Raw genomic sequence first — 16092 nt, 5'->3', positions numbered from 1 at the left:
ATACACAAGTGAGAAGCGAAGCTGAGGAATGACAAAGCAAATTTCCCAAGCACTGAATTACAGCTTGCTCCTCTAACCAGATGTTGGGGATAGCCAGACAAACAGATGCAGGCAGTTGGGATTTTTACTCTACCACACTTCACACAAGCCAGACAGCAGCCAGCTCTCCAAAAGCCATGTAACCATATGAACATGGCACTGAGCCTGAGCTAATATGTCTTGCTTTTCAGCACCAGCATATGGCTTCTGAATTGGACTTCTCCTGTTTAGTGGGCTCAAAAAATGGGCAAAGCAGATGCACACCTGCCATCATTCAGCCAGAAAAGCATCTCCTCAGAAGAATCATTCCCATGTAGTTTCCAAGTGGGCTATGATGCACTATGATGAAATATCATTTGATGAGAAAAATTCAAGAAAAAAATACATCTCAATACAAAAATCAGTTTTGCCAAGCAACACTGATTCTCACTAAAGTGCTTCATCCTCTTTCTGTTCTTAAATGTATATTGTCAAAACAACAACCTGCATGTATTAGTTTTCTGGAATGACACTGATGGATGACAAAATACCTCATGGAAAAATTGTGAGTAGCTCTAAATTTAGGCCATGAGGTGAATTTCCATGGTGAAAAACTAGTACACTGCTGTTCTGTAACTTATTGATGAAATCTTTTTTTGTTAAAAATACATTAATGTCTTGGAAACAAAATTTATTTACTTCAAGAGAAATTTATATGTGTTCTTAGATCTTGAATTGACTTCCTGGCCAAAACCACACTTGTCTGAGTGGATGTCTGAGTGGATAAGTGACTTGACCAACTTTAAGCTATGTCTCATGACACAGGAGAAGCCAAGACATGCAGCATGGCATGGCTAAAGGGATGCCCACTATGGCTGGTTTGTAACAGTTCCTCATGAGCTGAGAGTGAAGGAAGCATCGCATTAAATCAAAATAACACAAAAACCTATACTAATCAAAATAGGAATATATGATTAAATGAGTTTCCAGTTATAGATAATCCCCTAGGGAGGAATACATAAACAGTTAACTGGATTATCTTCCTTGAGGATTTAAGACTTCTTAAGAATGGTGTTAAAAAGGCAAAAGTAAGAATGATAGAGCAAAAACAATTACAAACTGTTCAGAGCAATTATGAAAACATCAAAATAAAAAAAGATCAAATTTGGTTTTTTTCAAAGTAAAGTTTAGGTGTGGAGATACCATACAGTAACAGCGTGAAACTGAGGGAAAAAAGCATGGTTCTGAAAACTTCAGTAACAAAGCACAGGAGATATGGAACCAGCATGAAAATGGAATTTGACTCCCATGAAATGCTGTTTTCAGTGAAATCTGCCTTGCAGCACTGTTTCCAACTCACAGACAGATTTCAGGAATTTCTTTGCTACTCTGTTTTCCTTTACTTTCTTGAATCTAAAGGAGTTTTACATTCATTCTTCTGACCTCCCTGAATCCTTAAGAGGTAAATAGGCATTATTACCCCTATTTTATGCATAGGAGACTTAGACACAAAAAACCATGAATGAGTCACCAAGATCACACAACACTTCAGAGAAAGTCTAGAACACCATCCAGGAGGCCTGACCGACCATGCTCTTCTCACCACTTGACCCAAATTTCTTCCTATTGTAGGAACTGAAAGGATGGAAGCCAATTAGCCACCTGTTTCATTGTTTGGCATTTTCAAGACATCTGGTGTGTGCTAAGTGAAGCAATGGGCTTCACACATACAGGACCTCCTGCTACTCAAGAAGGTTGAAGTTTCACACATGACCAGGACCTTTCACTGTGTAAAACATAAATTGCACACATTCCAGACTTCTGTTTCTATTAAACAAATGTTTTGACTGGGAGCACTGATTCCATTTTACCTCTGTTGTTTCTGATTTCCTATTGCTGTTTCCTTTCTTTCCACTCCTCTTCCTCTTCCAACACTGGTGCCAACACAGTGGCCACACACACACACGTCATGGTTGTTAGTAGCCAGCTGGCAGGTGCTGGATATTTTTCTTGCAGCATATGTATGTGTGGATGACTGCTCTTGCTGTGTGACTAACTTAGCTGCTGGCAGTGATTTTGGCTGGGGTATACTCTCTGGCATTATTTTAGTTCCAGACATTTGATGGGTTGACTCTCCTGTTTTGTTCTCCCAGACAGTATTTTTCAGTATTCTCTTTTTTCCAGCCTGAGACTGTCATGGCTGTGTGGATGTCTTTTAATGCTGTTTGCAGAGCTGCAGGCCTTTCTGTCACTTTATACAGCTGTGAAGGGAACCGTGGTGTGTAGGTATCTATGTGTGTATTCATGCGATATTGTTCATGGTCACGTGGCTCCCATTTTGAGTATGTGAATTTGCTTCTGATGTGGATGTGCATGCACAGCCCTATGCCCTCCTAGCTTTGAGTACATCTGGGCCTCTGTGCATGTCCTTCCTTCAATGTGCCCATTTGTACAGTCTGTGTATACCTGAATTTCACAATGTGAATGGATATGTGTCCTTAGTACATGCAGAAAAATAATATCAAAAGTATTATTAAAGTAGCAAGACAAACAGCAGATATGTGAAAATACTATAATTCAGTTTACCTGCTCACCCTGAATTCCAGCCTGTATAAAAACATCTGCTGAGATAATCAAAAATCATATCTATAGTTTTCTAATTCAATGCTTAAAGCGGACCTGCTTTAAGCATCTTCCTGCTAAAGGAAGACTGCATAGCAAATGTATACAAATTATCCAAAATCTGTTGCAATAACTGCCTCATTTATTGCCAAAATAAAAAATAAAAAAAAAAATGAGGCGAATGATTACAAAATGAAGGTACTCTGAATCCTTGACCCAGCACCTTATCCTTCCAGACTTCCCTTTGCAGTCTCTCAGGCACCTTGACTAATTCTATATTCTGATTTCATACTCATTCTCCAGGCATTTCCAGTTTTCACTAGCTTTACATCTCTTCTCTTTCCAAAGAGAAATGTCAGTGTCAACACCAGAACTGTAAATGCAAGTTCCTTCTCCATTTGGGATTCTTCACTTACATGCCCACAATATCTATTCCTCTCTTTCCTCCCAAATATTTAAATAACTTCCAACACATATAACTTCAACCTTCATTGTTAATCCAAAACATGCTTACAACATGCAATGTTTGATGGTGAAAACAACACATGACTGTTAAGAACATAAGCATAAAAGTAGATTTCTACCATTAATATTATAAACAGTTCAAGATTTCTGTAGCACCTGTAAGACAGACAGAATTTCTGTTTTTTACAAGCTCAGAAGAAGAATAATGACTCAAAGAAGTATGTGAAAAGCTATATGATGGTATATTCAAACAATAATGATTTTTTATGTAGTAAGAGAGACACATAACATCAGGGTATATTTCTGAAATATTTTGTTACAAAAGTATTATTTTCCAAACCTTAAATTCCTTAATTCTTGCTGACAACATCTTTTCCTTGAACAATGAAAATTATATAATATATGTGCTGCTTGTAAATGGTGACATCAATCAACAAGCAAGGATTATGGATGCACACTGTGAATCACCTGATGAGAAATGGACAAAGAAAACAAAACAAAAGAAGAATCCTCAGTTCTCCAATCACAGCCAGAACAGTCAGGAAAACATCCTGAAGAGACTACTACAGTTTCACCTTGCAAACATGATGAAAAGACAGGAAACCACAATAGGTAAGAGCAGAGCAGCTCATGAATCTTGTCCACAAAGGCAAAATCGAAGGCCACAGTAAGACACACAAATACAGTCCCCAGCTCATCGCAGGCACTCAGCTGAGTGATGACCTCCAGTGCTGTCAAGGACTGCAAGCACGTAGCTCAATCCAAGATTTGTTGAGAATAAATTAAAACAGTCCTAAAGAGCCTTAAAGGATTGGGTAAGTGCTGTGATATACACTTCCATGGGCTAGTTGGAGAGTTCAGTACTCTTTCAGTAACAAATCAACATTGGTTTGAGTACACCAGACCTAGAGCTTAGTGCTCTGAGCACTCACTTGTAGTCACCTGATAACAAGTCTTTTCCAGATTCTTCCACTCATCAGTCTCAGAGAAGAAATGTGGATATATGCAATGCATTAAAGCACAGGACAATTTATAGCCAGACAGAAAAATTACACTGGCAAGAAAGTTCCAGTGCTAAGTACATGGTTCAGTGGAGAAAGTGTTACTGGCTAAGGTGCACCAGTAACATTTAAAGAAACATTCAGGCTATTCTGCTAGGGTTTTTCAAAAGGGAAATCACTTCTGTTTACTCTGGAACATTTTTTAGAAACTCCTACTCCTCCTGTACTACTATAAAAGCATACAAGTTTTTCTGCAATATAGACATTTTTCCATAGCCCTGAAAGTATACTGGAAATATAATTGTTCAGAATGAAATATAATGTTGTTTTCATTACTATTAACAATATATTTTATTTTTTTTACTGAAGATCTGTTATTGCAATTCATGCTGCACTAATTATGTCCCAGTTGCTTAAAATCACAGATTTCAGAAATCAGAAATGTGACTGATCATCCCAATCATAAATGTTATCCATTTAAAATTCTAAGCTGACTGTACATAATGTAACTATTTGAAACTAGCTTACTGATTTAAGAATATTCTTTTCAATTGCTCAACTCATAAAAATCCTAACAAAAGGCAAACACAAAACCACATGGATTATGCCTTAATGAAGTCTAAATTTTAATACCTAAACAATATTTCTGGAATTTCCAAAATTATCTGTTGGCTGCAATAGTGATGCATAAGTGCGTTAGAAAGATTAGGTAACTCATATTACTGAAGTAATTAATGATCGAATATTAAAATATTTTTAATTTTCTCTATAAAAAGAAAGACCTTGTCTTCAGTTTGGCACAGCAATATAAACTTAGATTATCTCCAAATTCAAATACATTGTGCAGGGAAATTTTAACATATATCTGTTTATTTTTTCCAATTATTTTACTTCAACCAGTTGCCCAAATAGGAATTCAAAAGTAACAAAACCCATCATTGTTCTATATTTTTCATGCCTGTCTAAAATTTCAATGGACCTTCTTAGAAAACCTATTTTAGATGGATAGAGCTAAAGATTTAAGGCCACAGAACACTAACCACATAAATTGCTCTCATTCAGATCTTCCCAGCATATCACCGGTGTTTTACAGGCATACCCCCTAATGCCACATAACTGAGTTTTCAGTATAAATTTGCAAATGAAGAAAATATTTACAATAGTTTAAAAGTCAAAAAGAAAAATTTATAAATAAAATTAATTACATTTTGAAATTAAAAATACAACTTTGCATTACTGTCTATTTGAGTATCTCTATGAAAACAGCAAGATACTAAACACAAAATTAATCAATGTGCCTTGTGATCTAAGCTAGCTGAAATCACCCACAAACTTCATGCAAATTACATTGAAATGCATCTTTTTGCACAGCAAAGTGTAGGTAGAGAACAGAAGGACATGTGTAGCATATATAAAAGACTACACACACATATGCTAAAGATAGAAAAAATAGTTTAGAAAAATCTATAAAACTTATTACACAGGGTACAATATTTCATATAGAATATTTTCAGAAGAATGGTAAAAAGTTGAAACAACACTGGATAAAAAGATACTTTGTCCCAGGGGCAAGTACTGCAGTGATCAATTACATCTTGAACTGCAGAAACAAAATTAACTAACTTGATGGAAAGCACCACATTGCAATAAAACATATTATATACAGATGAACAGGAATTGAGAATGCTATTTATTTGAAACAGCAGGTATAATATACTGTACCTCTATACCTCCTGATGGAATATTTCTAAATGGGCTACCCATATTTTGCAACATGACTGCACGTTGATTTATGGAGCCAAAATAAATGATATGCTTCGCCAATAAAAATTCCTTGCAAAGGCAGCTTTTTCCATTTCATTTTAAAGTGAATATGAAAAGAAAGACATACAGAGAACTTTTTTTTTAACAAACAGTGCTAAGCAAAATACATGTTACAGGTATGAAAGTATGTTTGTGTATGTGTACAAAAGTATTTTCTGTACTGAATCAGTTTTTGATACAGAAAAGCACTTGTACATATGCAGACAGCACAAAAAGCACTTTCCATCTGAAGGGTGGAAATAGTCAATGAAAACAATTCACTGTTTTGCTTTACAAGTGAATGAAATACCCTGAGTAGTTCTGTGTTACTGTGTGCTAACACAGCAGTTCAGGGTTGGTGTGTTAAGGGATGCACAAGCCGTAAGATCCATGGATGTGCAAGCTGCCTGCCATGGCACAGCGGACTGCAGGCAGCTGGTGGCTGTAACACACACCCATCATTACCCATCACAGGTCATGGGAAGGTGGCAATGCCTGACACACTGATGGTGCTGACATTGTCAGCATGACAGTTCCATCATGCTCAGCTTCAATTTCACTTTCAGTGCTACCATGCAGCCACTCAACGGTGAGGTGGAATGGCCACTAGCACTACACTAATTAAGTTTAGGCAGCTGTAATTTCCCATCCTTAGGGATATTCATAGCATCCAGTTTCAGTCATTGAACTTAGTTATCTGTGAATCCATTTCACATAATGCTGGACATGTAAAAGCCAGATGCCTCATCTTTCCACTTTAATCTGTGGGGGTCACCGACAGTCACATCCAGATTCCACAGAAATCAGTCTTACTAAAATAATTCCTTGATATGCACAGTGTTACAATAAGAATAAGAGGAATGAATGCTTACTCACATTAATCCTTTGTTGTTAAGTATATGAAGTAAACTGCACCAATTTAATTGGGATAAGAGTAAATTATATGGCATGGGAAATTCTACACCAGTTATAGGAAAGGAAAAGATAAAAACTTTTCATGCTGAAAATAAGCAGAAGCATTCGATTGATTCAGCTCAGCACAAAACTTTACCCAGATCTAACTGAAGCCTCCATGCAGATTCTGATGGAAAAGCTGAAAACAATACATGGTGAAAAAGTTGGAGACAAAATATGGTATAAAAGTTGAAAAGAAATTTGGAGAACTAGATCTCAACAGAACTTCAGATCTCTTCACGCAAACAATCCAGGTATTCTAATGGCACTTTGAAATCTTCTGAAGGAGAGGTGGAGGCTCAACAAAAATGACACTGTGAGCAGACAACCTTCCAAACTATTCACTCTCAACTAAGGTGACCAGTTTCAACAGGTCTGTAAAATCAGTAACGTAACACTTCTTCTGCTTTACTTCTGACATCATAGAAAAAACATTTTCTCCACCCTTACAGACAAGTGAAATTATTATATTCCTTCTAAGCAGCTTCTCTCTCTGCATTGTACCAATATCACATTGTATCATCCCTTTCAGCATTCAATCCCATGGCATTCTCCACCTCACTTCTTCCTACCTCCCCTTATCCCAGCTTCTATTCCTCTTTGCTCTGAAATAAAAGCATAGGCTTCTTGTTCTTCCTTCCCACCAGGGTGGGACACCTTCCTCTGAGAAACCTGCTGCATAACTGTTCTTTCTCCTTTCTTCCTAGGGTGGAAGCTTTTAAAATCTTCCAGCTGGCATCATTGTCACTTGAGATTACGTGCCTTCTCATGAAAGGTCAACTACCATTCTAGAACCTTAAAAAGGCCACATGCCCCGTCACTAGAAGGATTTTCTATGCTCATTGTACTGTTGAACCACTTTTCACTGCAATAAAGCAGGGATTATATAACAGTCATCTCAATATATTTTCAGTGATGTTTATTTTAAGTCTTTTCTGCTGTAAGAGCTCCTGCAACTTTGGGTAATGAAGCAGAACCACTGAACTTATCATGTCCCTTCCGAATAGTTCCCTGGAATCCTTGTTTCTTCTCTGGGACTAAGGAGAAAAGAATGAGTGGAGTTTCTTTGGCAATGATAAAAAACCCCATGATGAACTTGTGTTCTCTGAATCATGAGTGTGAGTGATATTAAATGCAGACTGTTAGCAGGAAGATGAACATGGTAACAAAACATCTTTGGGGACAAGGGACCACAGACAAGCATTGGAATGCCTTGTGGTAAATACATCCCTTCTGAATGCATCATCATCAGAGGACTTATTCCAGGTCTGGCTCATGTTGCCATAATCCTGAAATGGCTTTCAAGAACTTATAAAACATATGAGTGAAGACAACAAATTAAGTGAAGGCAATAATTGATAATAAAATACTTTCCTTTTCCAAAGCTCTTTGATCCTAAAGCTCACAAGGAACCCAATTATATCATATTAAGGCATGAAACAATTTTGATTAGTGCCTAGTAAGCTTTCTGAAATTCCTAAAATAGATACCACCTCCTTCTGAAAATGGCATTAGGTACAGAAACATCTGCATCTTAAGTTATCTAAATACCATTTAAAAAACAATACAAGTACATAGATGCTCCACTAAATTTAAGTTGCCTTACAGATTTCAGTTTAATAGAAATAAAATGCATTTAAAATTCCCACATGAGATTTTAACTGAATTGCCATACTTATGAGCCTTTTCATGCAGAAAGAGATTCAAACAAACATCCTTACAGAACACTCTATCTTACAAACATGTAAAAGTCAGTGCTGCCCCTCATATACCCTAAGGAACTGCTTTCCATGTTCCTCATCATATTTCCCACTGTCCTTGAAGTACTTGTTCCCCAGTCTAGTTTCATAGGTAAGTCTCTGTAAGCTGTGGATAGTGCAGTGCCCTACCAAGATCTCTGCAACACTCCCATCTGGGAGCACTGCCCACCTCAATCTAACAATACTTGGTGATTTAGTGATTTATAGATCTCATGGCCTGCACACAGAGTGAATTCTGCTGCCACAGTAAACTTCCTTTGTGCTTGTCCTGATACCTGAATACGCCAGCACTGCTTTTTAAAACAAATATACCATTCGCCATTCTGTCAAACTTTCAGTGTCAGCAACTAACCATAGTTGCTTTTCTCACTGTATTCTTTTCTTTACTGCTTCTTTACTGAAACTCTTCACCCTACTCTTTAATCCAGTGCTCAATTTTTTCTAAGACAGTGCCATCCAAAACATACATTTTAATGATCTCTCATCTGCAGTATTTCCACAAACTACCATCTTCTTTTCCTGGAGAAGTCAACCCATAGGTGTCAATTCCAGTCCAGCCACTGTGCTGAGAGCTTTGAAGCTGAATAAAACGTGTCTCAAATCAAGACTGGGTTTAACCAGAAAGAGGCCAAGATTATTAAAGTGGATAAGAAAGATGTATTAAGATAGGCTTTTTTTTTCAGTATTTCCTAGGGGCCCATGCTGCAGATAGCAAGGAATTGCTACTGATTGTGGAAATGAGCCATGGCAAATTTTTAATGTGCTTTGTTATACTTTAATAGTAAAACCCATTAAACTATAAAAATGTAACAATGCTCATAAAAACTTGACACTCCTCACTAAAGATAGGGCTGCTGGAAGCTGCCTCTGGTCCAGAGCAACCCTGCTGAGCCACTTTACTGGGTTTCTGACTCCCAGCTCTGGGACACTGTGGCACCACGGCTGCTTTCAGCTCCTATGGAAGGAGCCTGACCCACCAAAAACACAAAGTACAAGCTTAGAGTTTTGTTTGACTACAAACTTTTACTGCCTGCTGCAGCCCTTTCCAATTTCAGAATACATTGCTTCACTGCTTTACATCTGTCTCACTGAGCAGAACCACAGAGGTCAGACCTTGGTGAAGCCAGAAGCCTGTCTTTGCCCATCCTGATACTTTGTTAGGTATTTATTAGGTGTTTCTCTAGGGAGGCTCTGGGAGACACTAAGATGCTCATAATAAAGATCTAGAACAGATCTTCTAACCTATGCAGGTTGTGATGTATCACCTTAGCATCAGAATGCCATACTATGGTATACTGAGCAACAGACATATATCTTGTATGTCTTCCATTTGTCTTTAAAATATTTTAAAATATTAATAAATAAATTACTGTACTGAAAAAAAAAATCTAGTGTTAGCATCATGATTCTTTTGCTCCAATATTCATCTACAAGCTTTTTTCATTAATTTGCTATAAATCAATTCCAAGTGAGTCTTATGGAATTTCTGGTATTTCTTCTTTCTGTGGAAAAAAATCCCTGCATAGAGTTTGGGAGGAAGAAGTTTGGGCAAGTGTTCTTATGATTTCCTTCCTACAAGATAGGATCTTAAATGTGTGTTCAACCCAAAATATCCTACGATTCAATGATAGATGGTTTTAGATTCATATAGGAAATCTGTCAAGAATAGGCCTTATTTTATTTATATCTATGTACATCTATGATTAATGGGAGTGAGGGACAATGAAATTTACAACTGACACTACCATAGATTAGATGCCACAAAATGCAAAGAACTAGTACAATAACTCACTTAGAATGATATACCCATTTTTCTCCACTCAGATACTTCAAACTGTTTTAATTGTCATCTTCCTAATAGTTTAAGAGTTATATAATATTAATGAATAATTAGTGTGAGACTGATGAACAAAGCATCTTATTTCAAAGCTTAATTTTTCAATTTACAGGGAATAAGAATTTTGGTGGAGTTTCAACTGATGATTACTGTGGTTGCTAGTCTGGCATGCTCCCTTTCTAAGCAAGCTGAAATCAATCATAGCAAGAATTCAACAACTGACAGGGCCAAACTCATCTTGGATGCAACTCCAAAGTTCATATAGTGACATTAAATTTTGGTCCACAACTTAGTATAACAGAAAACATCTCCTTAGTATTCTTTTACAACAAACTGTGTAGTTGAGTGCATGTAAACTACACAGCAGTGTAGTGCACCCAAACTACACAGCAGTGATCTGTGGAGTCAGTTTCACACAATGTGTGAATTCTGTTTACCATCAGGAATTCTGTCTATGGAAATCAGAATAAAAACCCCACTTTAAGCTCTGGCATACTTTCTGTGTTGGCTGTTGGGTTTTTCTAAGCATACTGAATAGAATATGTGATGATAACCTAAATAACTCTTTCAAATGAGACAGATCATGGTGCAGCCTTCAAGAAGTGTTCTGCACTCAACCACTCGTCCACATTTCTTCTGGAGGCTGCAGGACAGAATGGGATTTTCTCAGAAAAAGGTGGGAGGTTCGTCTCTCCCCTCAAAAATGCTAAGTATAAGAAATGAAAGACAGGTAGATCAAGGAAATATGAAAAAAAGGGATATATCTGGAGAAATAAAGTCTTCCATGTTGTTGAATTACCTGAAGAGGAAAGTAACTACTTACAAGAGAAACAAGAGAAGAGGCTTCATGGATTCAGAAACAAGGCAGAGAGAGAAAATAGCTCTCATTAGACCCACAAATATGGGTGGAAAATTAAAAAAAAAAAAAACCACCTTTCAGCCTGCCTATGCTAGTTATCTAATACAAAATCTACCTTTAACCCCAAGTTCTCCCACTAGCGCAGCTCAGCCAAGGCTATCCTAAGGCTGAGAAGGTTGTGACTGCCCGAGCTGGAGACAGGGAAGCCTCTCGGCAGAGCTGCCGGCTGGGAACACGTCCCCGGAGCACGGGGCTGTCCCCAGGGGTTGGCACTGCCTTCGGGACACGTCTGTCCCCTGCTGGTCACCGTGCCCGTGACAGCGCCCGGAGCCGGCTCAGCCCGCCGTGCCAAGGCGCTGCGCATCCTCCTCTCGTCTGCAGCCGTACTCGGAGCCACAAAACCCGAAACATCCCGGCTCCATCTGCGAGAAGATCTTTGCAAAACCAGCTGCGGTCTCCGATGGTTCCCAGCTGCTGCTGCCTTTCCCCCACCCTCTCTCCAGGGCCCTCAAATTCCCCTTGCAAAGAGGAGTGTGAAGATGCAGATCGCAGCTGGCATGCACTGGTGCAGGGGGTACAAAGGCACGCTGCAGCCTCAGCGGGTCTGTCTATTGCACAGCCCATTCCCACTTTCCTCTTGACAAGCACGAGTGTTTAGAGCGGCTCATCAGATATGGGTCCTGCCAGAGCGCATCAGGCAGAACTCTGAACGTGTATTGAACACTGACCTCAGTGAGAGTCTTTGCTGCCTAGGAAACAAACGGCCTAAAAGGACTGTAAATTCAAAGCTTTAGATGTTGCAGGCTGGAACTTTAGTACCTAGAGCTGCTTGAATGATTTCCTTTAATTTTGTTTTGAACATGAAAATTGATTTAAACACCACAACCACCACCCCTTTTTCTCCCTGAAGTTGTTGACTTCTGCTTCAGCCACAATCTGAATGGTCTGATCACCTTCTGCTCTCATTCTCCTGCATGGTCTGTAGCTTCCCTCTCCCATGGAAGAAAGGCATCCCAGGCAGGACAATGGCCAGGCACTTGTGATGCATCCTCTCGCAGTAAGGAGAGATCTCAAACAGTAACAAGAGCTACTGCAGTTCAGGTGAGGTCAAAGGCAGAATAACCAACATGGATGAACCAGTTTTTCAACAGACATGAGTTACCATAGAATTTCTACTGGAAAAGTTTCTTCCCTTAATAGGAAAAAAAATTTCTTCCTAAATGACTCTACATGGTGGTGCATGGGCCATTGAAAAGTTGAAAGTGCCTGGTGTAACAAAAACAAATCAAAACAAACCCCAAAAAACAACAAATCAAAACAAGGTCTGTACATGGTAAAATCACAGAATTACTACTTCTGAAAATACCAGCTGATACCTTTGCACTTGGTAACTTATGCATGGAGAAAATCCTCCCACAGAGAGACGCTGGTGACTTCTGGATAGCAACAGAATGGGAAATGCTTATCTGATAATTTTCCATACTATCCTTATTACAAGCAAAAATGGTGGACCTCAGGATAGAAACACACATCTTTGGCTCCTGAGACCTGTCAAAAATACATGTTCTGAAAGTCTTCCAATATGGAAGAAAAAATCCTGGACTGTCAGTGAGATAAAACCAGAAAAGCAACAGATACAACATTTCCACTGCTGATGGGTATAAGGAATTATTAATGCACCAATGCTTGGTACAAGCCAATTGTGTAAAGAGAAACTGAAACTAACCCCAGACTCGCAAAATGCTAATCCTGAGGCTGAACAGTGGAACTGGAATGGGAAGGGGCTCTCTACTTCACACAACCACTCTCGGGGAGTGAAATCCTCCTCTGCACATCTAGCCAGTTGATAGATATTCCTTGTAGCCAATGAAAACCTACAGACACCACTAGACCACAGAGCATATGAGCAATTTTGGACATCTGCCGTAGGGTGGGACAAATTACACTTCATCTGTGCATCCTAATTCCTTGGTTTCTGTAAATGATGATCATTACAGTGTGGTGGGATGAGAATAGAGGTAATTTTTGCTTCTTAGCAAGACAGACAAAATAAACTTTTGTCACTAAGGATGAAGGATGGGGAGACTGTCAGGGGGAAAGTTTATTCTTGTAACAGACTGGAGTATGTGAGATCGTGGATCCAGAATGGAAATTCAAGGTGAGAGGTTGTTCTTGAGCTGATGGGATGGACTGAGAGAATTAGAGGTGCTTCTTAAGAGCAAAATCTTTCCCTGCCAACAATAGGCAAAGCTTTCCCTGCCTGATGTACCAAACTCTTCTCTCAGCATTAAAAGCCTTCCAGAACTCTGGATCAACTCTGAGCATTCTGCTTCCTCTAATACCTAAACACCACTTTGTTCTTTCTGTGGTATTAAAATAATTTCACTACTGTTTAGGAAAACTGAACTAAATGCAAAAGCCCATTTTACTGACCATACATCACTGACTATATAACATCCTTGCCACACTATGTGATTTTGGAAGGAATGTGAAAAGGCTTTGTAGAGTTCTGTCACCAAATTCTATGAGAACCTGCAGACCACTGCATTTCACACAGCTAACTTCTAATTAATAAGTTATATAGTTAAGGAATGGTCTTAGCTAATTGTGTAGCATTACACATAGCGAGGGATTTTTCTGAGTGAAAAATGAATGAGCTGCCCTACAATAAGTAGTAGCCAGAAATTTGGACTGAAGCCAAAATTCAATATTAATTTATGTTTCATTAACTTCCCTGGAGTTTTAAGCTTTATTATCCCTGCTACTGACTTTATTATTAAAAATAAAAGAGTCAGGCAAAATTATTTTAATATACATAGATATAATCCTAAAGGGAGTTAATAATTTATTTTACCATAGAACAAGAAGAATAGATACTACTCCGTGCGCTCTGTATCCCCTTTTGTATATTTCCTGTGTATTTCCTACAACAAAATACCACCACAGCTCACAATAGTTCCTTTGTGAAGATATCACTAATTCCATAAGAAAACATTATTTGGTTTCTTTTTCACATATAAGCTGTTATTAAAGGTATGTAACACTATTTATATCACAATTATTTTAGCAGGAAACTTAGATCTGCAGTTTAAAATCTTGAATGCATTGTTCTAACTATAAGGAGACTTTCTCCAAGTCCTGGCTTGCAAGGCTTTGACTTAAGCTATTTAAGAAGGGAAGAAGAAAAGAAAAAAAGAAAAAGAAAAAAGAAAAAAGACTCTACTTGGCAAGAGCTTTAATTAGCAGAAATTTCCACGCTAGGAATATTATTCTGCATGAGCAGAAATTGCATAGCTCTTGCCTCTAGATGCCTTAGAGATGCCATTGATTGGCCATATTCAGAACAGGGGAATTATGTGACCCAGTGCTAATTTGAATTCCTTTACCAAACACATTTTTATTTCATCATCTCAGCTGCATAAAAGAGTCAAAGTACCAGAGCTTTAAAGACTTTGAATTCCTGCTGTTCTGCAATAAAATAAGGCAAGAAATATTAGCCATCCCTGGTTGATTCTTCAATTCTTTCCCAACAATGTCAAAGTATCAGTGTCCTACAGGTTTTAGTGCAGGTTAAAGACTGATACAAAGTGTATGCCTGAATAGAAGTTTGGAGTGAGTTAAGGAGAGGGAGAACATTTTAATGGGACATTGGTCCAAAATAGCCCAGCTTGTTTCTACCTCCTGCTGCCTCTTCCTCCTTTTCACAGGACCTTGATTGTATAGAAACAGTACAGACAAAAACCACAAACAACAAAAGGTTCGCTCACACCCCCAGTGGAGGTCATGAGCATGCTACCATGGAGAAAAAAAAAAAGCATCAAAGGGTAGTTTGGCTTACTTATAAGTAAAGATTAATTAATAGGAGGTTTGATACTTTAGCAATGTACATTTAGGCAAATTTGTATTTGCAAATTGTTTGTTTCACACATTCAAAGGGCACAGAGCAATGAGGCCTGGTCCTAATTTTAAAAATGAATCAAACCTTTCTTTGCTATGATCCAAAAACTACAAACTTGTGGTTCAGAGGCTTTCAATGGTATCTGCTCAGACTTGACACTCCAAGGTTAAGGGAGAAAAGCACAAAAGAGTTGTGTTATACACAGCAACAGTAGCTTTTTCCAACAATTTTTCAATTATTGCTTTGTATCATCTCCAAGAAAAGTAACTGTCTTGGCTACTAGAGATAAAGGTTTTAAAAAGAAGGCGGAAATTTAAAATTCCCTTAAAATATACCCCTCTCCTTACAGGTTGTCTTTAAAACTGCTATTCATTACACCAGCATTTGTACCCGCTGGATGACTATGATTCAGAAATACCTGTGTCACATGAAGAATAAGTGCAACACGCACCATTCACTTTGAAATCAACCCCCTCCGACCTAAGCCATGTAAATCCTTCAGAAATTCACACCAGTATTCTCCTCCTTCAAACCACACATAGAAACAGTCCAATGACGAAAGTTTACCCATGCACAGCCCCTTTAACCCCGACCATTTCAGTATCTGCTGGGAATTATCGGTGACCCTTGCTGCACTCCCGGCTAGCTCGCACCGGCTCTTCCAGAGTATGGACCCACGGGGGCTTCTCTTTTCTCAGGGGTCCTTGAAATAAACACTATTCACAGCGTTGCCTTCACAAGACAGCACTGTCAGTTCTGCCAGCAAAGGGGAAACAGCAAAGACTCTTCCACTTTCGGCACGTATATCACACCCTTCCCGTGTCATGCTGCCGCTGCCCCTGCCTGCCACTCACCCTTCCGTGCCCTCACCGCCT

General features: G+C 38.6%; 1 protein-coding gene across 1 annotated transcript in view; it reads right to left on the bottom strand.

Annotated features, from left to right (window-relative positions):
* MAPK8 (mitogen-activated protein kinase 8) overlaps positions 1-16092 on the bottom strand; it is a 229284-nt gene that overhangs the window by 212539 nt on the left and 653 nt on the right. The gene's annotated exons all lie outside the window — the stretch shown is intronic.

This window comes from Zonotrichia albicollis, chromosome 7 (genome assembly GCF_047830755.1).
Source record: "Zonotrichia albicollis isolate bZonAlb1 chromosome 7, bZonAlb1.hap1, whole genome shotgun sequence".
Classification (NCBI taxonomy): domain Eukaryota; kingdom Metazoa; phylum Chordata; class Aves; order Passeriformes; family Passerellidae; genus Zonotrichia; species Zonotrichia albicollis.
This window is presented reverse-complemented; position numbering and strand designations above follow the sequence as displayed.